Here is a 22,901-nt window from a genome sequence, read left to right as displayed (position 1 = left end):
TAAGAGTTAGACTCACCCAGATCCAAAGCTTCTGGAGGAAATAAAGTTAAGTCTTGATTAATCCAGTAAAACATGAAGTATAAATTAAAGAAATGAAACTGAAAGAAAATGAGTTGGACATGAGGGGGACAATCACGTTGCGAAGGAAAACAAACCATGAGTGAGTTCGACACTGTCGTAAAATTCCTGGGAAATATTTTAGGACATTTGTGATGGTTAAATGTGAAACATATTAAAAGTCCAAATGAAATGAAGCTTCACCACAGATATTTATTTGAGGTATCTGATCTCCATTTCTCCGATTTTGATGAAGTCTAATAATCTATAATTAGATATTACACTGTGGTTATTTTAACACACACACACACACACACCCCTGCTGTACTTGGCTTCCCCAGAATTTCTTAAGCCTAGGTCACAACCAGACGTGCGATTTTTTGGCGTTTCCCCAAATCGCTGCGTTTTTTTTTGTTCGTGGAGGAAGACGCACGTTGGCCGTAAGTTTGTCTTGCAACCTGAAAAAAAAACGTAAGCGCCCGTAGAGTTTGTTTGACATGACAAAGAACCTCTGCGGCCGGTCTGCGGCCAGTCTACGGCTCGAAAATCAGCACGTCACACGCGCGCCCTCCGTGCGTTTCTTGCGTTTTTTGCACGTAGACCGGCCGTAGGAGCACGTACGGCCGGTTGTGACCGAGGCTATAGGTAAGCAATAACACGACCAGATCACTGAGGGGATTGAACCAGTTTTGCTGGAACTTTATTGATCTAGCTCTTGAATAATTTCTATAAAAATGGTGATTTTCAAGAAATAAAATATTCGACTCGTCCTGTCGGACAGGCAGACGAGGATTTGACTTGTCTGGACCAAACTTTTGGTTGTCCCGGACAGTCGGACGACCATTAAAGGCAAGCCTTGTGATGCTGTTTTGTTGCTTTTTTTAAAGAAAGCTGGTCAGAAAGGTTCACAGGGTATTTATGGGATTAAAACTGGAGGTGTGCATCGAGACTGGAATCCCACAGGATGCACAAAAACACGGACAAGTGAGAGATTTTACTTTCATACTTGGCCAGGAAGTGAGTGAAGCATGTTGGACAAAACCCACATTCCTTAACATGATATGAAAAAGAGGCACATGATCCCCCCCCCCCCCCCCCATATAAGTTACTTTTCTCTTGTAATCCTGACCTAAATGCTGCTTTAACAAGTTCATCACTAATATTTCCGTACAAGCTCGCCTGAACTTCATAAAATAAATGCTTTTATTTACTCACACAGCTCTTAAAAAAAAAAAAAAAACACCCATTTCATGATCTTTTTTTTTTCTAAATCCACTTTAGAGTTCATTGTGTATTTATAAAAGAATATTTTCTCATCATTAATAAAAGAAAATCTTCTGGAAAAATCTCGACGCACCACAATGAATTGCTGCTTAAATGGATTCTGATATCAAATCGATTTTTCAGGTCTTACAAAAAAATTGAATGAAATCTGAGGGGAAAAAAAATCACCATCAATGATAAAAAGAACGGTTCCTTGTTTTGAAAGACAGTCCATTTCTTATTCAGTCACATTTGATAGAAAGCTTTCTGGAAAGTTCCACGGTCTTGGTATAGGCAGATTAAGAACTGGAGTGACGTTACTGAGGAACTTGTACTTGTTTACTTCTTTTCTTCAGGCTTTATTTGTGTTTCCTGGAGCACAGTGGCAGGGTTCATATAAAAAATTTAAATATATATACACACTACCGTTCAAAAGTTTGGGGTCACCCAGACAATTTTGTGTTTTCCATGAAAAGTCACACTTTTATTTCCCACCATAAGTTGTAAAATGAATAGAAAATATAGTCAAGCCATTTTTCTGGCCATTTTGAGCATTTAATCGACCCCACAAATGTGATGCTCCAGAAACTCAATCTGCTCAAAGGAAGGTCAGTTTTATAGCTTCTCTAAAGAGCTCAACTGTTTTCAGCTGTGCTAACATGATTGTACAAGGGTTTTCTAATCCTCCATTAGCCTTCTGAGGCAATGAGCAAACACATTGTACCATTAGAACACTGGAGTGAGAGTTGCTGGAAATGGGCCTCTATACACCTATGGAGATATTGCACCAAAAAACAGACATTTGCAGCTAGAATAGTCATTTACCACATTAGCAATGTATAGAGTGGATTTCTGATTAGTTTAAAGTGATCTTCATTGAAAAGAACAGTGCTTTTCTTTCAAAAATAAGGACATTTCAAAGTGACCCCAAACTTTTGAACGGTAGTGTATATGTATGTATGTATGTATGTATGTATGTGTGCGCGCGCGCTTGTTTAAAAACACCCTTACATTCTCGAGCACACCCACTTCCTATTCTATCTGAAAACATTTGAGTAATAAACAGATCCATATGTAGATAAGGTGTTCCATCCTCGCTGTAAAGCCATTAAAACTCGTTCCTCTCTGTGTGTGTATCAGCAGCAGATAAAACAATGTTTATGACGGTGTATACAGGGTGGTGCCCATCGCTACAATGTGCACTGATGCACGTTATTGGCGTTGCTGTCAAACAAGTAGGATGTACCAGATGTGTGTATTATAACGTCTACGCAACTGGTTTTAAATTTCAATGATCAGTGTGTCCATTATCCTGAACAATACGGACTCGGCAGCCTGGGAAAAGCCTTCACAGGGCTTCTGTGTGACTCCATTCTCACTGTGGAGCAGGAACAGCACGGCCATTTAGACAGCTGGTATCTGATCACACACCCCGAACTGATTGGGGTTATGTCCGTTTTGCTACGGCACACATTCATCCAACAACTTAATCAAAGCCTGACGTTCACTGTGAGGAAATCTATACAACTAGCAAGGTTTTAGACATCTTTAGGCAGAGTGAAGATTCAGACACCTCTGAAAGAAGAATTCCTTCTGAAACGTACATCCTTGAGCAATTCTCTACGTCGTACTTCTGCACAGAGGTTCACAACATGGATGGCACTGTGTTCATCCAGTTACTCTTTATTACTGGATAATCCTTTGGTAACAAGAGGGAGGGAGGGATGGAGGGATGGATGGATGGATGACTGGATGGCAGGACGGAGGAATGGATGGCGGGAGGGAGGAATGGATGGCAGGATGGATGGATGGATGGATGGATGGTGGGAAGGAGGAATGGATGGATGGAGGAATGAATAGATGAATGGCGGGATGGAGGAATGGATGAATGAATGAATGGCAGGAGGGATGAATGAATGAATAGATGGCAGGAGGAATGGATGGATGGATGGAGGGAGGGAGGGATGTCATCATGCAGGAGTATCTGCGAAAGAAGCAGCTGCTCTTGTACAAGGAGGTGTGTAGAAGAAGCCATGCAGGCCAGCAGGAGTTTGCGATGTTCTCAGTGCAGGCACTCAAACCACAAAGGTTAACTAATTCCACCTCTCCAGTCTGATGGAAGTCTGGTTTTATACATCGAGAAGGTGTTCCAGTTCCTCAGCTGACCATCACAAACCTTTCCCCAACACGGAGATATTTGAACCAGCAAACTTTAACCAATCAATCACGTTACTCAACATGCAGCCACACCAACACAGACCGGACCGCGGGTTGGTGGAAGCGAACCCCAGACCACCACCATCGGTTCTCAGAGTTCACCACAGCATCAAGCACGGAAAAAATGCAGGTGTAGTGATTTTTGTGAAACTGCACTTGACCCCTCTGTAGCCGCATCCATGGTAGGTGGTGCCACCTGGTGAACAATTCTTGTTGGAATATGTCTTTAGAGTCTTCTGGGTGAGTTTCAGTGAAAACGGCCCAGCAGTTTATGAACAATAGCGTTTAATGTGACGAGTCACCCAAAAATTTCAGACGCCCATAAAGCGTTAAATATGACAGGTGGTGCCACCATCTTGACAACTTTTATACACATTAACCTGGGGAACACTGTCTGTGGGTTTGATCAAAATCTGATCAATCCTGTAGGAGGAGTAGCGATTTTTGTAAATTGTGGACGGACGATGCATGATGGCATGAGCTGATCTGGCCTGGCCTACAGCAGGAGGAGCTAAACAAGGTAAAGATGTGAATGTTGTCATCCGTCCCAAAGCACTGTCTTAACATTTCTTTGGAATTCCTGCACATAGCACTTTCCTACAGAGCCCTGCTCATGACACGAGGAGGAAAAAAAAAAACTGGTGTTCACTAGTTAGAGAGGAAGAGAGAGAGAGAGAGAGAGAGAGAGAGAGAGAGAGAGAGAGAGGTAGGCAGGCAGGCAGGCAGGCAGACAGACAGAGTGCGCATGTGCATGAGAGAGGTAGGCAGCCAGGCAGGCAGGCAGACAGACAGACCAAGAGCACATGTGCACGTGTGTGAAAGAGAGGCAGACAGACAGACAGACAGAGGCAGACAGACAGACAGAGCGCATGTGCATGCGTGTGAGAGAGAGGCAGGCAGACAGACAGATGGGGAGAGAGAGACAGCGCGCATGTGTGTGTGTGTGTGTGTGAGAAAGACGGGAGGGAACGAGAGACAGACGGACAGACAGAGTACATGTGCATGTGTGTGAGAGAGAGGCAGGCAGACAGATGGGGAGAGCCAGAGAGAGAGGGGGGCAGGCAGACAGACAGAAAATGGGGGAAGAGAGAGAGAGGCAGACAGATGGAGAGAGAGAGAGAGAGAGAGAGAGAGAGAGAGAGAGAGAGAGAGACAGACAGACAGAGACAGAGTGCATGTGCACGTGTGTGAGCGAGAAAGGCAGACAGACAGATGGGGTTGAGAGAGGGAGAGAGCGCGCACATGTACACGTGTGTATGTGAGAGACAGACAGACAGGGGAGAGAGAGAGAGCGCGCACATGTACACGTGTGTATGTGAGAGACAGACAGACAGGGGAGAGAGAGCGCGAGAGCGCACATGTGCACGTATGTGTGTGAGAGACAGACGGGGGAGAGGGAGAGACAGACACAGCACATGTGCACGTGTGTGAGAGAGAGACAGACAGGGAGAGAGAGAGAGACAGAGCGTGTGTGTGCGTGTGTGTGTGTGTGTGTGTGAGAGAGAGAGAGAGGCAGACGGGGGAGAGGGAGAGAGACAGACAGAGCACATGTGCACGTGTGTGTGTGTGTGTGAGAGAGAGACACAGTGAGAGAGAGAGAGAGAGAGAGAGAGAGAGAGACAGATGGGGGAGAGGGAGAGAGACAGACAGAGCACATGTGCACATGTGTGTGAGAGACAGACAGACAGACAGGGAGAGGGACAGACAGAGCACATGTACATGTATGTGTGTGAGAGAGGGAGAGAGATCTTAAAACAGGTGAATGGAGGAGCTATTGTGGAGAGTTACTATAGCAACCCTGAAGCACGGGATGAAAAGAGCCGTCTATTATTATGGGCTTAAGCGCTGCACCCATGATGGAGGAGACTTCCACACTCAGCGAGGTTCGATCGTTCAGCCTGCTCTGTGTATTAAAGCGACGAGCTCTCAGGTCTGGGGGGGAGTTAAAAGAAGAAAGTTAGTTCAAGTGCTTGTGGTTCGTGTAGCAGTAGTGAATGTTCTTCGCTCAATAACCTTCTCACACATCTAAACGGTTTATAAAAATCAGCCTGATGTGTTCATTCTGATGAAGACCGCATCACGTTTTTTGCTATAAAAGCACGTTTCTGCATTTCTAATGGCCAAAAGCTTGGACACACCTGACCATCACACCCACACGCGCTCTCAAACTCCATTCCACATTTAATCCCTTCTTCCGGTCATAATAAGCTCCACCCTCTCTTCTGGGAAGGCTTTCCACTAGATCTCGGGGCGTGGCTGTGGGGATGCGTGTTCATTCAGCCACCATAGCAGCACTGAGGTCAGGTACTGGTGTTGGATGAGGAGGTCTGGGGTTCAGTCGGTGTTCCAGTTCACCCCAGAGGTGTTCAGTGGGGGTGAGTTCAGTCAGGGTTCTGTACAGGACACTCGAGTTCTCCACTCCGATGGCACGTCGATGCTGGAACAGATTTCCGCCTCTTAGTTCCAGAGAAGGGAAACTGTAACGCTTCAGCAGACACAGACAGACATTCGATACAACTGCATGGGTATAAATCTGTAGCAGCAAGAGCACCTGACTAAAGCAAGACCTCCATCCAAGTCGGGGTGTTCACACAGCACATATTTGCATCGATGCTGCACCGATGTATTTTGTTGCGATGTATCTTACACCGGTGTAAATTTTGTGGAGCGTTCACACGTCACAAACCTGCTTACTAGAGAGAAGCGTGTTAGCACCGGTGCAGCCCCACTTGCGTTCACACGGCAGTTTTTGCGACCGTGCTATACGATAGTAATAATGCGGAAATGAAATATGCGCATGCGTGAAAATGTACTTCCTTTTCCCGGTTGTCATGGCATCACCAAGCGCCGGGAAAACAACGTGGATGAAGACACCAGTGTTGCCAGATACTGCTGACGTTTTCCAGCCCAAAAGATGTTCAAATCCGCCAAAATGCACTTAAAACCGCCCAATCTGGCAACACTGGAAGACTGTTGTTGTTGATATTCGCCATTTTGGAAGCGCAAAATACCAGGATGCAAATTATGCAATGCCCGTATGTAATCAACTCTCCTCACGCGTAGCGAGTCTACCCCTGTAGCGTTCAGACGGCCCAGTTTATATCGGTGCTGCCCCGCAAACTAGCATTTACTCCGGAGTAAATTTCTTAAACCACCTCCCGAGCAGGGTTAGATTTGCACCGGTTTAAGCAGCTTTCAGGAGCGACACCGGGATAACTTTGTACCGTGTGAACGCTCTACCGGGGCAGCCCCGGCGCTACACCGGAGTAAAAGTTGCCGTGTGAACACCCCTACCTAAATGATCCTTGTTCGGATCTAAAAGCGTGCAGTGAGGCAGTTTAGTCCTGCAACAAGACATGAGCGTCAGTGAATTCACCTCTCCTGAATGACTTCTGGAAATTATTCCATATGTGGATGTTCTGCATCTCTATTCTCACCTCAGTCCTATTTATAATCGAACCATGCTGAACTTCTCAGGTGGATCTACAAACTGAAACTTCTATCACGCAGGCAAAAACCTGGTGCTTCTACAAAAACCTTGATCTGTCTTTCGGTGAGAGACCGGTTTATTACAGACCAGCCTCGTCAGATTCTCGCTCATCTAAATATAGCTGTACTTAACAAGTTGGGTGTAAAGCTCAGCTCTAAAATAGGTGTTCGTGTTCTCTGAGGAAAGATGCAATCTGTTTCGCAAGACTGACTACAGTACGTTGTGCTGCTCTGCACAGCTAATAGAGCTGCTCTGTCATTTTATTGCAAAAATAAGTGTAATACTGTAGAACCAGTGTTGTAGTCGAGTCACTAAACCTCGAGTCCAGTCTCGAGTCCCCAGTGTTCAAGTCCAAGTCATGAAAAAAGAATTGAGTCGAGTCCAAGACTCCATCCGCACCATTTGACGGTGTCTGTTTCAGCGCCATTAACATTAGTTTGTATGAACAGGTGAATGTGCTTCTCTTTATCAGGGAGAGTGAAGTATTCCGTCAGAGATGGCTGGGAGACGGATGTAAGTGCAGAAGGTGTGTTTATTAATACAAGTGAAGACGGTAAACAATCCAGAACGGCAGGCAAAATCGTAAAACGGTGAAAACAGGCAAAAGGTCAAGCGAGGCACAAACAGGCCATCGTAGACTCTGCAGAATCAAAGACGAGAAACAAGAACTCAGGGATCAGGAACCCAAACAAGGAAATAAGGCTCGGTGATGTGTCAGTAACACAACTCAATACTTCGCAAAGTAAGTGTGCGTTCACGGTTTTTATATCGGCGTGCTGATTGCGCCTTAATCCTGTGCAGGTGTGAGTCGTTTACGGCACGCCTGAGAGTCCACTTGGCGCGTGCGCTGTCCGGAGCGCACCCAAGAGTCTCCAAGGCGCACAGGTGTGACACTCTTGCACGAAATTAGTACAAAAATTAATGTAGACATAAATATCTTATGCCAAATAATTATGGCATGTTACAAAAAAAAAAAGAAAAAAATCCGAGTCCTGGTCTCCAATTTACAAGTCCGAATGCAGTTAATGCACGAGTCTGAGTCATCAGTACTCAATTCCAAGTCAAGTCACGAGTCCTTAAAATTAGGACGCGAGTCGGACTCGAGTACTACAAGCCTGAGTAGAATTAACAGTTATTCTACAAAATCGAGTCGTACATGGGCTAAAAGCAGACGAGGCACGTAGCACCGAGTTGGCTATAAGCCGTGTACGATGAGATTGAGTGGAATAACTGTTTCTCTCCACAGTCACTGGATTTTGAGAAACAGAGCATTTTTATTTTTCAGCAAATTCAATAAATAAAAGCTTTATACAAAAACGCCCGACAAAATAATTTCCGCTTAGAACGTAAACAAACCGGCGAAATGACAGGAGCAATGTGTCAAAAATGTGATGATAAAAACCATATTTTCCGGGCGATAAGGCGCACCGGATTATAAGGCGCACTGTGAATTAACGTGTATGTTCACACATAAGGCGCACCGGATTGTAAGGCGCATTAAGCAAAACGCAGTCCAGTAAATCAAACTTTATTCCACTCAATTGTAACAACAAATACTGGTACAGAAAAATACACTCACTTATTGATTCATTCCTCTTCCAACCCGCTTGAAACCCGCTTCGTAAGCATGCCTCTTAACAGGTGCCATTTTGGGGGTCCTTTTACGTACACACAAATGTACTGTAATATAATGTTGAAGCACAGTACATATTATGTATAAAAAGTGGCAGGGGTAAGCGTACTAAATACTGTTCTCTGACTGGTTTATTGTTGCTAGCGTGTACTCCGGGCCCAGGCTGCCTTACATGAATGCACTTCTAGTTTAGACATTACAATCAGGCAGTCTTGTAGACTGCTCAGGGGTCCTGTTACGGGGCCGATCAGGTAGTGACACAGCGTACCATAATGCTCCGAATATCCATTGAGCGGAGCAGCTTCGTTGCTTACCAAAGTCGTACTTACACATTTCGACAAATTTTTGAGCGCATTGTACCACATAAAATCGGTCAGTAAGCACAACAAGTAAATCATACATAAGGCGCGCTGTCAATTTTTGAGAAAATTTAAGGATTTTAAGTGCGCCCTAGTCCCAAAAATACGGTGTGTATATATGGTTTTAGCCTAAGCATGACGCAACACGAGGGCCTGTTGCGAGTTTAGTCTGGCCAGGCAAGCTATCTCCAGCTCTTCCAAGCTCCCAAAAAATTGGGAGCCAATCAACTTTGAGCATCTCCAACGGCCCTGGGTAGAGGCGTGTTCAAGGCACTGACATAGTAGAACTGCGACCGGAAGCCATAGATTGTTTACAGAATCTATGATGGAAGCGCTTCATTCACTAGAAACATTACGAACATGGAGCAAGTTCTCGTTGAAAACGGAGCAAAGAGCAGCCCTGGAGGTATTTATTGAAAGGAAGGACGTTTTCGCCTTGCTCCCGACCGGCTTCGGTAAGAGTTTAATCTACCAGTTAGCCCCGTCGCGTCACATACGTCAGAGGAAAGAGTGATGTGATTGGTTTAAGCTTCGTCACAGCCTTTTCTGGCTTCGACCAGTAGCAAACTGAGGCATTTCAGGGAGGTGGGTCAACCACGGGCTCTGGGAAACGGTTGGGCTTAATATCTTTGCCAGACCAAATGCTCGCAGAGCTTTGAAGTCGCGTTAGCCAGACTAATATGGTTTTGTTTTCGAGTAGAGTTTTTATTTCGTCCTCGGTTGGTTCAGCAACACGCGCCGCCATTTTGTTTTTCCTCATCTCATGGTATATGAGCTGATATCCTAGTAGTAGAGTGGCCAATCAGAGTGTGTGACTGCTCATATCCAGTGAATGTGGATAGAATTAAACTTTTACTTAAAAGGGCACACGGTAGAGATCATACCTCCACCAAGCCACAGATCAACATCAAAATCAAAATCACTTGAACCGATGATAATACTAAAGCTGTATAACAAATTCCATCACAATCGGTTCACTACTTTTGAGTTACACTGGGAACAGAAACCATAACCTCCTCCAACAAAACTGGCAGAAATTTACATGTACAATTGAATCTCGTGAACCCTAAATCCGTGACGAGCGGCAGGGCTGTGCGATACAAACACTGACGTTACACTGATATCGTGATCAATGATGTCACAATAAGTTTTTCTGTGATATTGTGAATATCATTAACTTGTGTTATAAAATTACAAACTCATTTTTGTTAACATTGTGTTTAATCTTTAAAATTATAAACTTTTTTAAAATAAAACCTTATGTAAACGTTACAAATGAGGACTTTTGTAGACAATAAATAAAGATCATTAAACAGTTAGCTTTTTTTTTTTTTTTTTTAAATTGCAAGACTACTGCTTTGCTAGAAGTTTCTCCAGAAAAACGTCCCCATCATCATGATGATACACACGCCACAGTCAGTCACCCATGGCCAAGAGCCTAGGAAACAAAACTGGCTGTTTAGGTAGGAGGGGTGTACCTCTTTCTCCTGTCAATCACAGGGAAACTAGCCAATCATGGGCGTCTGTAAGCTCATGTATGTGGAAGAGGGTGGATAGCTCTTTCCTCTGAATTTTGGTACGCTGCAGTTTGAAAAGATGTTGCTGGCTGGCTTCACGTGACTCAGAGCAAGCATCCATCCATCCATCCATCCATCTTCTACCGCTTATCCGGATCCGGGTCGCGGGGGTAGCAGCCTAAGCAGAGCAGCCCAGACTTCCCTCTCCCCGGCCACCTCCACCAGCTCTTCTGGGGGAATACCGAAGCATTCCCAGGCCAGCAGAGAGATGTAATCTCTCTAGCGTGTCCTGGGTCTCCTCCCGGTGGGGCATGGCCAGAAAACCTCCCTTGGGAGGCGTCCAGGGAGCATCCTAACAAGGTGCCCAAACCACCTCAACTGACTCCTTTTGATGTGAAGGAGCAGCGGTTCTACTCCAAGTCTCTCCCGAATGACCAAGCTTCTCACCCTGTCTCTAAAGGAGAGCCCAGCCACCCTGCGGAAAAAACTCATTTCTACCGCTTGTATCCACGATCTCATTCTTTCAGTCGCAGCTCGTGACCATAGGTGAGAGTGGGAACGTAGATGGACCAGTAAATTGAGAGCTTTGCCTTTTGACTCCGCTCTCTCTTTACCACAACAGACCGGTTTAGCGTCCGCATCACTGCCGACGCTGCCCCGCTCCCCCATACCCTCACTCGTGAGCAAAACCCTGAGATACTTAAACTTTAGGTAGCAACTCCCCCCTGACCCGAAGTAGGCACTCCACCCATTTCCGGCTGAGCGCCATGGCCACAGACTTGGAGGTGCTGATCCTGGCTTCGTGTGACTCAGAGCAAGCACGTGCTAGCTTTCACCCTCACTGTCGTGTGACAGTGAGCTAGTAGGTGCGAGAAAGAGGGGGGCGGGGAACCCACACACACACCAACATTCCAACAGTGAAGAATCGTGAGATGATATTTTTGTCATATCGCCCACTCTAACAGCAAGTTTATCTGGCAAAAAAACTCTTTTCCTGGCATCGACACCCTGATTATGAGCAGAGCCCAGACTCCACCAGACTTCAAACAGGAGCATGGCTCAGCTCCAGCATTCTCCCAGCTCCACCTGGGTGTCTCAGCAAATCCTTTAGAACTGCTAACCCCCCCAATCACGGTCTTTGTGTTTAACATCAAAACAAGTCATGGTCTACCCACACACACACACAAAAGCTTTGAGCGACACAGAATTACTCATGAAGGCTGTACCACTGGGGAACAAAGCCGAGGTAAAACCAGCCCTTCCCAGTCCTGTAACTCTTTCCTCTGTGGAACGAACAGAGCACAGACAGCAGAAAGGAGAGCTCGGTCTGTGAGTGAACATGGAACTGGATTACGGATCAGCCGCGCGTCACAGATTCGACTTCATGTCCACATGATGCTGAACTAAACTTTTACAAACTTGACCCTTTCATTCCAGGTGTCCAGACTTCCAGAGCTTCAGTTTAAGGGCTTTAGGCTTCAGCAAAATACAAAATCACCTCCCGATCACAGAGAGAGAGCATTACTGCAAACTAACATACACTTCTGTGGATGGAGAAAGAAGAAGAAAGAAGAAAGAAAGAAAGAAAGAAAGAAAGAAAGAAAGAAAGAAAAGAAAGAAAGAAAGAAAGAAAGAAAGAAAGAAAGAAAGAAAGAAAGAAAGAAAGAAAGAAAGAAAGAAAGAAAGAAAGAAAGAAAGAAAGAAAGAAAGAAAGAAAGAAAGAAAGAAAGAAAGAAAGAAAGAAAGAAAGAAGAAAGAAAGAAAGAAAGAAAGAAAGAAAGAAAGAAAGAAAGAAAGAAAGAAAGAAAGAAAGAAAGAAGAAGAAAGAAAGAAAGAAAGAAAGAAAGAAAGAAAGAAAGAAAGAAAGAAAGAAAGAAAGAAAGAAAGAAAGAAAGAAAGAAAGAAAGAAAGAAGAGAGAAAGAAAGAAAGAAAAAAGAAAGAAAAGAAAGAAAGAAAGAAAGAAAGAAAGAAGAAAGAAAGAAAGAAAGAAAGAAAGAAAGAAAGAAAGAAAGAAAGAAAGAAAGAAAGAAAGAAAGAAGAAAGAAAGAGAAAGAAAGAAAGAAAGAAAGAAGAAAGAAAGAAAGAAAGAAACAAATGATGGATGGATTCATAAAGTAAGAAATAGGGATCGAAAATAAAGATAGATGGAAAAAAAAGAATTATGGATGGAAGAAAGAAAAAATAAAGATGGATGGATGAAATAAAGAAAGAAAAGATGGATGGGTGCATGGGTGAAGGAAAGAAAAAAGATGGATGATGGAGAAAAAAGAAAGAGGGGTGGAAAATAAAGATGGATAGAAGAAAAAAGAATTATGGATGGAAGAAAGAAAATAAGGAGGGATGGATGAAAGAAAGAAAGATGGCTGGAAGAAAGAAAAAGAGAAAGAAAAAATAAATAAAGATGGATGGATGGATGGATGGATGGAAGAAAAAGAAAGATAAAGATGGATGGAAGAAAGAAAGAGAAAAATAAAGAAAAAGAAACAAAGATGGATAGATGAAAGAAAGAAACAAAAGAAAAGTAAAGATGGATGCATGGATGAAAGAAAAAAAGAAGGATGGATGGAAGAAACCCAGACAGAAAGAAAGAAAGGGAAAAGACAAAGACAATGAATACAGACAATAAAGACAGAAAATGACAAAAGCTTGCACCACTGATCAGTACGCCACAATCAGTAACTGCAAAACGCTCAGAAATTATATTTTCTTTTAAAATGCGTCTTCAACGTCACGTATTTTAGACCTGAACGTTAAACACTGGAAGATTTTTTTTTAGGCACACTTCTTCAGCTTTTTCACTCATTCCTAACACTTTTTCATTCAGAATCAAACCGCACCCATCATGCAATTTAAGATTTAAAAAAATAATAAAGAGAGATAAAAAGAGAAAACACTTAAAAATCTAGATATACAGCCCAGTAATTTGAATATGAAAGGGTTAAAGGAGCAGTTTGTCTTTTTTTTTTTAAACCTTTGTTTCGATGCAATTCTTCCGAACCTTGTTTAATATTCTGGCATGACGTCGACACGGCAGCGAGGGCCCCTTCGGCTCGGAGACTTTTAAAGGCAGAGGGACAAGAGTCAGGTGAACACTACTGCATCAGTAATATTCAAACACCAGACATCTGATCAGCAGACAGCTCCCACTGCACACTCGGCTGCAAAACGCATTAAAGCAAAGTGGGCCTTCATATTTATACAAACGCAACAGCCAAAGAAGAGGGAAAAGAAGAAGAAACGTCTTCGGGAATAGTGATGTGATTATTTTTTTTTAACCACCCCAAACAGAGATTAGAAATGAGCAATTGCTGTGGCACAGATTCGGCACTGTGGTATACGAAGAGTGTCATATTTCTGGAAGCAAAATATGACGATGACCATCAATGAACCCATGCGTACAGAGTATAATAGCTCTTCTGAGAAAGAAACGATCACGCTTGAGTGAGACGCTCCGTGACGACGCTTGATATTAGACAGTAAGAAGAGTTCAACATGGAAGGACGAACAGCAGCCAGGAAGTGCTGAACAATACGCTGAATCGGAGCTGATCGTGTATCAGGAGGAAGTTATTGATGGCAGTAACTCCATGTTTTGTGGAGAAACGATGACTAGCGTTTCCCGACGGTGGGGAGTCCAGCACGCAGCCAGCGCACTTTCCACACGGTTATTCATTCTCAGCGCTCTCTAGCAACCAAACTAGCGACACCAAACACATAGCATGGCTGCTGATGAACATCGGCTTTTATATTCCGTCACAGAGGTTCATTAGTAAAATAATACAACGTTTTCGAACCATTTCAGAGAGAGCACAGAGTAATTTTCAAACGTGTAATTATCACAACAGCACAGATCTCCAGAAAGGTATCGGTGTTATGCACGTGATGTCACAAACAGATTTTGGAAGACTGTTTTCAACAGACCTTGAGAGTTTTATGGACAATGGAGAAAATATTAGATTAGCATAATGTTAATGAGACTTAACTGACTAAAATTATACAAAGTATAGCCTAAACGTAACAAGAATACACCAACTCCAAATTTGATCTCTTAATGACACTTTTTTAAGCATCACTTCACCCCTCAGCCCAACTTCGCCCACTGCACAATTTTGAAAAATGCTTTAAAAATGGCCAAGGAGTTGAGAAGAGGGCGGGGAGTGAAGGAGGCGTGGTTGTATGAGGTGTATTTGAAAATGAGGACAGTTTCACAGACTCCTACTCAAGGGCGGGGCCTGGGGAAGATGGGCCGCCTACTTCTGATTAAAAAGCGTTACATTTTTTTATTTTTAAGAAAAAGTTAACGATGTAGAGAAGTACGAAACGGTTGACTCTACGTCAGCATCAGCCTTGAAAGGTTCAGGGTGATATTCACCAGTAGAGGGCGTTTTGAGCATGTTCAACTCAAAATGCTGAATTTTATTTAAAAATGACAAAATTAACACCAGCATTGATGTTTTTCATCACGGTGCAGTTAGAGCATTTATTTCACAGCTGTAGCAATGTATATAGAATACCCTCCACAACTTTTGGCACCCCTTGTAAAGATTAGTAAAAAGAACAAATCCAGCCTTTGTTGAAGTCGCTCTGAACGAGAAAAATCCAACCTTTAATTGAAATAATTTTACAATTACATCGTACACTTTGGAGTCAGTTGATTGGAGTGTGTCGGAACTTTCAAGCTGTAATCCATGACTTCCTGATTAACTGGGGAACAAATATGAGGTGACACAGAGGCCAAATTCCCTTACCCTGTGTCCGAAATCGCTCCCTACTCGCTATATAGGGCGCTGTATAGTGGGGACGCCATTTTTAAACCTTAGTGAGGATTATTTACACTCTATATAGTGCACTCAAAGTATCCCACAATGCATCACGAAAAGTAGTGTACAACCGATGGTCACTAACCAAAGCAATATATCCCATCATGCATTGCGGTCGCGCTGAAAGAAATCAAATTAAGTCTCAAATTTGATTTAATAAAAGGCAGCGGCAAAGAAGAAAGTATTAAACTGAAAGATGCAGCAGACACAAAGTACTTTGTAGCGGAGCTCCCAAGCGGAGCACCATACCCAAGAAAAAATGGTAAACCCATCGTCAATTTTTTGTGGTCTGTCCATGTGTGTACCACCAGTTATACACACCGCCTAGTGGCCAGTGTTAGTAATTACCAGTCATACACACCGCCTAGTGGCCAGTGTTAGTAATTACCAGTCATACGCACCGCCTAGTGGCCAGTGTTAGTAATTACCAGTCATACGCACCGCCTAGTGGCCAGTGTTAGTAATTACCAGTCATACACACCGCCTAGTGGTCAGTGTTAGTAATTACCAGTCATACACACCACCTCGTGGCCAGTGCTAGCCAGTAAAGCAATAAAACAAAAGAGACTGGCTATGATATAAAAAAAATTCTACAACCCAGAAATAGATGGGCGCTCCGCTTTTAGGCAGTGCCTAAATCTATATATTATTGATTAATGCAGGAAATACGCTCAGTATAATATGGATTTATCACAAAAATACATCCATGTGTTTATTATTTTGAAAAACCACCAGCCGACTGATCTGGCACGTTTTAATTGTACGACAGTAATGATGACGTAAATACCAGCATGACGGAGTAGTGTCCGAAAGCAGTTTTTCATTTTACCAATGAGCTCACTGTATAGTCCTCTATATAGTAATTCCCCATTATAGGGAGTAGTGAATGAGTGAGTGATTTCGGACACAGAGTTAGCCATCCATCAACATGGAAGAAGTGTGTTGACCTTCATAAGTCAGGGCATAGTTATAAAAAATAGCTCCTCACCTGAAAATGTCCATTTCAGGTGCAATAATAAAAAAAGTGGACACCAACTGAAACTGTTACAGACTCACCTGGAAGAGAACCCAAGTTTATTTTACCCCCATGTACAGTGAGGAGGATAAGAGAGGCAAAAAAAAAAAATCCCCAAGGATCACTGTTGGTGAATTACGAGAAAAAGTAATATCTTGTGGTTTCCAAGTCTTCAAAACCACCATCAGACTCCACCTCCATGCCAACAGATTATTTAGGTCAGAGAGGAAAAAAAAAAAAGAGAAGCCTTTTCTGTCAGTTAACCACAAACACACCTGAAGTTTGTGAAATGCTACGACAACTTTGACTGGAACCATGTTCTCTGGTCTGATGGAACAAAAATGGAGCTTTTTGGTAATAAACACTCAAGGTGGGTTTGGTGTAAAAGAAGGATGGCTATAACGAAAAGAACCCGATCCCTACTGTAAAACATGGTGGAGGTTCTGTGTTGTTTTGGGGCTGTTTTTCCTCCAAAGGCCCTGAAACCTTGTTAGGGTCCACGGCATCATGGACTCCACGAAATACCAGGACATTTTAAATCAGAATCTGGCTCCTCTGCCAGGAAACTAAAACTGGGTCGTCATTGGATCTTCCAGCAGGACAATGATCCGATGTTCAAATCAACACAAAAATGGTTCACTGAGGACAGAATCAAGCTTCTGCCCTGACCATCTCAGTCCCCTGACCTGAACCCCAGTGAAACCCTGTGGGCTGAGCTGAAGAGGAGAGAGCACAGGAGAGGGCCAAGGACCCTGGATGATCTGGAGAGACTGTGTAAAGAGGAATGGGCTCAGATGCCCTGCTCTGTATCTCCAACCTTATGGAATGTTACAGGAGAGACTCAGTGCTGTTTTACTGGTAAGGGAGGTTGTACATAGTATTAAATGCAGGCGTGAAAATAACAGTGGTATGTGTTTTTGTTGAAAATAATTGCTTTTCTTCAGAATAAATTGATTTCAAGTGAAGGCTGGATTTTTCTCATTTTTTCAGTGTGAGATGAAGTGACTTCAACAGGTAGATTTGTTTTTCCCTAACTCTTTTTACTGGTCTTTACATGGGGTGCCAATAATTGTGGAGGGCACTGCAAGTCTGCAGTATCTCTTTAGGATTCAAATAAAATATATACTAGTGCATCTCAAAAAATTAGAATATTGTGAAAAAGTTCAATATTTTCTATCAGTTATTTAAGAAAATGAAAATGTTATATATTATAGACTCATTACACAAACTAAAATGTTTCAAGCATTTTTCTATTTTAATTTTAATCAGTATGGCATACAGTACAAAAACAAAAAAAATCTCAAAATATTAGAATATTTCATTTCGAGTTTGAGTAAAACAGTATGAACACAGTGTATCTCTCAGTCTAGTTCAGTACACACAACCACAATCATGGGGAAGACTGCTGAGTTGACTGTTGTCCAGAAGATGATCACTGATGCCCTCCACAAGGAGGGTAAGCCACAAAAGGTCATTGCTGAAAAGGGTGGCTGGAAAAGGTGCACAAGCAACAGGGATGGCCGCAGTCTTGAGAGGATTGTCAAGAAAAGTTGATTCAAGAACTTGGGAGAGCTTCACAAGGAGTGGACTGAGGCTGGTGTCGGTGTATCAAGACCCATCACGAACAGACATCTTCAAGAAAGGGGATACAACTTTCGCATCCCTAATATCAAGCTACTCCTGAGCCAGAGACAAATGTCAGAAGTGTCTTATCTGGGCTAAGGAGAGAAAGAAATGGACTGTTGCTCAGTGGTCCAAAGTCCTCTTTTCAGATGAAAGTGCATTTTGCATTTAATTTGGAAATCACGGTTCTAGAGTCTGGAGGAAGAGTGGAGAGGCACAGAATCCAAGGTGTTTGAAGCCCAGTGTGAAGTTTCCACAGTCTGTGATGATTTGGGGTGCCATGTCATCTGCTGGTGTTGGTCCACTGTATTTTATCAAGTCCAAAGTCAACACAGCCATCTACCAGGAGATTTTAGAGCACTTCATGCTTCCATCTGCTGACGAGCTTTTTGGAGATGCTGATTTCCTTTTCCAGCAGGACTTAGCACCTACCCACAGTGCCAAAACTACTACCAAATGGTTTGCTGACCATGATATTACTGTGTTTGATTGGCCAGCCAACTTGCCTGACCTGAACCCCAGAGAGAATCTATGGGGTATTGTCAAGAGGAAGATGAGAAACACCCGACCCAAAAATACAGATACGCTGAAGGCCACTATCAAAGCAACCTGGACTTCAATAACACCTCAGCAGTGCCACAGACTGATCACCTCCATGCCACACCGCATTGATACAGTAATTCATGGTAAAGGAGCCCCAACCAAGTATTGAGTGTATAAATGAATATACTTTTCAGAAGTTGGACATTTCTGTATTGTAAATCCTTTTTTTTGATTGATCTTAGGGAATATTCTAATAATTTGAGATACTGGATTTCTGATTTTCATGAGCTATAAGCCATAATCATCAAAATTAAAACAAAAAAGGCTTTAAATATTTCACTTTACATGCAATGAATATAGAATATATGAAAGTTGACCTTTTTGAATTAAATTATGAAAAAAATAACTTTCATGGTATTCTAATTTTTTGAGATGCACTAGTAACTCACACCCATGAAGCAACACAGTGAATGAAGATGGAGATACATCCTGCCAGTTAAACATGAAACACTGGATACATATTTGACATACTTTCCTTGATAGTGATGGTATAAAGTCCATAGCAAACACAAAACCTCAACCCAACCCGGTGTGCAAACAGTGACGCAGAACTTAACCTTTCGTCTGTTCGAGGAAGCGCTCATGCGCTGTTGTGCCCGACTGTACACAGCCTCACCCCTCCAAGAGTGGAAAAGACTTGAGGACTTGTACTTCATTATTATTTGGGGGTATTTATAGAGTCATTGAAACTGAATACTTATATTTTACTTAATTATATTGCTAAGAATAAAATCGTACGTTTTATTCCTTTACGTTTGTATTTAGATCTACTTCTGACAAAGCTTGACCTTCACATGCTGCACAACACAGTTCATGCTGTAGTGATCAGTGTGTGATGATGATGATCCGCCAGACTGCAGTGTTGAACGCGAGGATGAGAGCTCCTGGCCTTACCTCAGCGAAACATTTCAGTATGCAGGCGTAAACAATGACTCGCGTTACACGAGGCATCTCCGTTGTCTTCCTGAACACCATCTCGTTTGAAAAAAGCATGCTGGGGGAAGTTCTGCCAAGTTGCTCACATGAACTGGTTTTTTTTTTTTGCTCGTACCAGTTTAGACTAGTGTAGTTCTCTGATCAGCCAATCCCCTTGACAACAAGTCAAGTCAACTTTATTTGTATAGCGCTTTTAACAATAAACATTGTCGCAAAGCAGCTTTACAGAATTTGAACGACTTAAAATATGAGCTAATTTTATCCCTAATCTATCCCCAATGAGCAAGCCTGTAGCCACAGTAGCAAGGAAAAACTCCCTCAGATGACATGAGGAAGAAACCTCGAGAGGAACCAGATTCAAAAGGGAACCCATCCTCATTTGGGCAACAACAGACAACATAACTATAACATTAACAGTCCTAACATAAAGTCAGCTTCGTTGATGCTACAAACCCCCCACCGACGGAAACCCGAGTGCAAAACCATTCACGACAACCGCAGTCCCAAAGTCAGCAAGGTCAGCCGCGGTCGCAAAGTCAGCAAGGTCAGCCGCGGTCGCAAAGTCAGCAAGGTCAGCTGCGGTCGCAAAGTCAGCAAGGTCAGCTGCGGTCGCAAAGTCAGCAAGGTCAGCTGCGGTCCCAAAGTCAGCAAGGTCAGCTGTGGTCGCAAAGTCAGCAAGGTCAGCTGCGGTCGCAAAGTCAGCAAGGTCAGCTGCGGTCGCAAAGTCAGCAAGGTCAGCTGCGGTCCCAAAGTCAGCAAGGTCAGCTGCGGTCCCAAAGTCAGCAAGGTCAGCTGCGGTCCCAAAGTCAGCAAGGTCAGCTGCGGTCCCAAAGTCAGCTGCGGTCCCAAAGTCAGCAAGGCCAGCTACGGTCCCAAAGTCAGCAAGGTCAGCTGCGGTCCCAAAGTCAGCAAGGTCAGCTGCGGTCCCAAAGTCAGCAAGGTCAGCTGCGGTCCCAAAGTCAGCAAGGTCAACTGCTGTCTCCAGCCACAAAAAGCACCACTGCAAGAGTCCAGAGCATCCTCCAGGTGCGACCCCCAACTGTCCACATGGGGCCGCCCTCCACAGGAGCGATGCGATGAGACTCCAACCAGACACAGGGCACCAGGATGGATCAGGCAGGTCAGACAACAGCGCGATGCATGACATCATACAGAGCTTCAGCTCATGTTCACTTCAAACATCAGAATGGGAAAAATTGTGAACGCAAAGCGTGACTTCCTTTCACTGTGACATGGGTGTTGGTTTGAGCCAGATGGACTGGTTTGATTATTTCAACAAGAAACTGCTGATCTCCTGACACACAGAATGGTGCGAAAAACAAAAAACAAATATCGAGTCGAGTGAGCAATGACAGGTCTGTGGGTGGAAACAAACATCTTGTTGGTAAGAGAGGTCAGAGCAAAATGGCCAGACTGGTTTGAGCTTTTTGCCAGTAACTCATATAATCACTCTTTACAACCGTGGTGAGCAGAAAAGCATCTCGGCATGCAACACTGGGTTCCATTCCTGCAGCCAAGAACAGGAATTTCAGAATCAACGACGAGTCCCTATTAAAGCGGCCGGTGAGCGTATGACCGGCACACTTTGTCTTCAGGCAAAACAGCATAGATTTTATAACAGTTTCTTACAGTACACAGCTACAGTGAAAAAGCTGCAGTTGTTTTTGGGGTTTTTTTAAGCCACTTTGAATGGAATAAGATTTTGTCCCGTTGTTTATATAAGAACATTCGCTTGAATACAATTTCTCAGTACGTTTTCCACGACTGTTCCTAAGTGCAGGATTATAATCATAGCGCCCTGCTCCAGTGAGCTCCACTTAATAACAACAGTAGTAATTTATTTAGGATTTCGTGTTTCTCCCTCAGAAAGTTAAGCAGCAGTTTTCTGCCTCTTGCCTTGTCCTACTGAACCTAAACGAGGATTTGTAAGAAGATTTACAAACACAAACAGATCAGTGACGATCAGTGCAAGGGATGATGGGATCCCCGATGCCATTAGACTACTGGGACAAAAGTACTCAATCAGGATTGAGTATAACTTAATAATTTCGGGCTCAAAACTGAATAATCAGCTTAAATGTGGCTGATAAATTATGTTTAGGAAATATCCCTGGACATTTCTGTTTGTTGCTGGATAATCTAATGATTATTCCTTTTCCCCCCAATACCAATAACTAACTAATGGTAATTAAATTACAAATAAGAAATTTAATGAGGGTGGCACGGTGGTGTAGTGGTTAGCGCTGTCGCCTCACAGCAAGGTGGTCCAGGTTCGAGCCCCGTGGCCGGCGAGGGCCTTTCTGTGCGGAGTTTGCATGTTCTCCCCGTGTCCGTGTGGGTTTCCTCCGGGTGCTCCGGTTTCCCCCACAGTCCAAAGACATGCAGGTTAGGTTAACTGGTGACTCTAAATTGACCGTAGGTGTGAATGTGGGTGTGAATGGTTGTCTGTGTCTACGTGTCAGCCCTGTGATGACCTGGCGACTTGTCCAGGGTGTACCCCGCCTTTCGCCCGTAGTCAGCTGGGATAGGCTCCAGCTTGCCTGCGACCCTGTAGAACAGGATAAAGCGGCTAGAGATAATGAGATGAGAAATTTAATGAGTAATATTTTAAAAGCACAAGACACTAAATGAATCTTTATCTCTACAGTTTATCTAAACTGTACTAAATCTCATTCACACACACACACACACACACACACACGTTCACCATCATTCATCTTACCAAGTCTAAGTAAGCTATGAAATTGCTACTGCTATATTAAAAGCCTCTTAAATGAACAGTAATATGAAGCTATAATGTATACATTTCACTCACCAAGCAGGCGTGCTTTTGTTTTTCCATTTTTAACTGCCTCATGAGCGCTGGGCCTGAAACACAGCTTTGCGCACAGTGCCGTGTGCTGCAGTAGTATCAGCACTGCTGCGTTCGCTTTGGCACAGTAATGCAGCCTTACCAAATTGGTTTTAAAAATCACAAACACGTCATCATTAATTACCAGAATTCACATCCACAAAAGGGCAGAGTTGTGTTTCAACATGGTGCATGAAGCAATGTTAACGTCACAGCAATTTTGTCTCTAGCGCACTGTTACACTCATCGTCCATCTCCAAATGTTACCCTGCTGATATCAGCTGACCAAAATAGAGCAAACTGTACACTATCTGTTCATACAATGAACACAGGAAGTCAGTTAAAGAAATGAAGTTTGCTTTCAAGGTCTACAAGTGTAGACATCCAAAAAGGCTGTGTGTTATTTCTTTTTTCTGGTGAGCTCAAGATAACTAGTGTTGTTTTCTTGAGATCACAACTTCATTTTTCTCAAATGTCGAGATGAATTACTGGGCATACATACTATACATCAGGGAGC

At 43.3% G+C, this 22,901-nt stretch overlaps 1 protein-coding gene across 9 annotated transcripts in view; it reads right to left on the bottom strand.

Annotated features, from left to right (window-relative positions):
• Positions 1-22,901, bottom strand: part of eps8a (epidermal growth factor receptor pathway substrate 8a) — a 192,395-nt gene that overhangs the window by 101,687 nt on the left and 67,807 nt on the right. Inside the window, exon 1 of one of the 9 annotated variants that reach the window (XM_060902866.1) lies at positions 22,349-22,428. The exons of the other annotated variants lie outside the window; for them this stretch is intronic. The gene's annotated coding sequence lies outside the window, so the exon portion shown is untranslated. Of the gene's footprint in view, positions 1-22,348; positions 22,429-22,901 lie in introns of those variants that run through there. 9 annotated transcript variants of the gene reach the window in all.

The sequence above is a fragment of the Neoarius graeffei genome, chromosome 21, assembly GCF_027579695.1.
Source record: "Neoarius graeffei isolate fNeoGra1 chromosome 21, fNeoGra1.pri, whole genome shotgun sequence".
NCBI classification, from domain to species: domain Eukaryota; kingdom Metazoa; phylum Chordata; class Actinopteri; order Siluriformes; family Ariidae; genus Neoarius; species Neoarius graeffei.
This window is presented reverse-complemented; position numbering and strand designations above follow the sequence as displayed.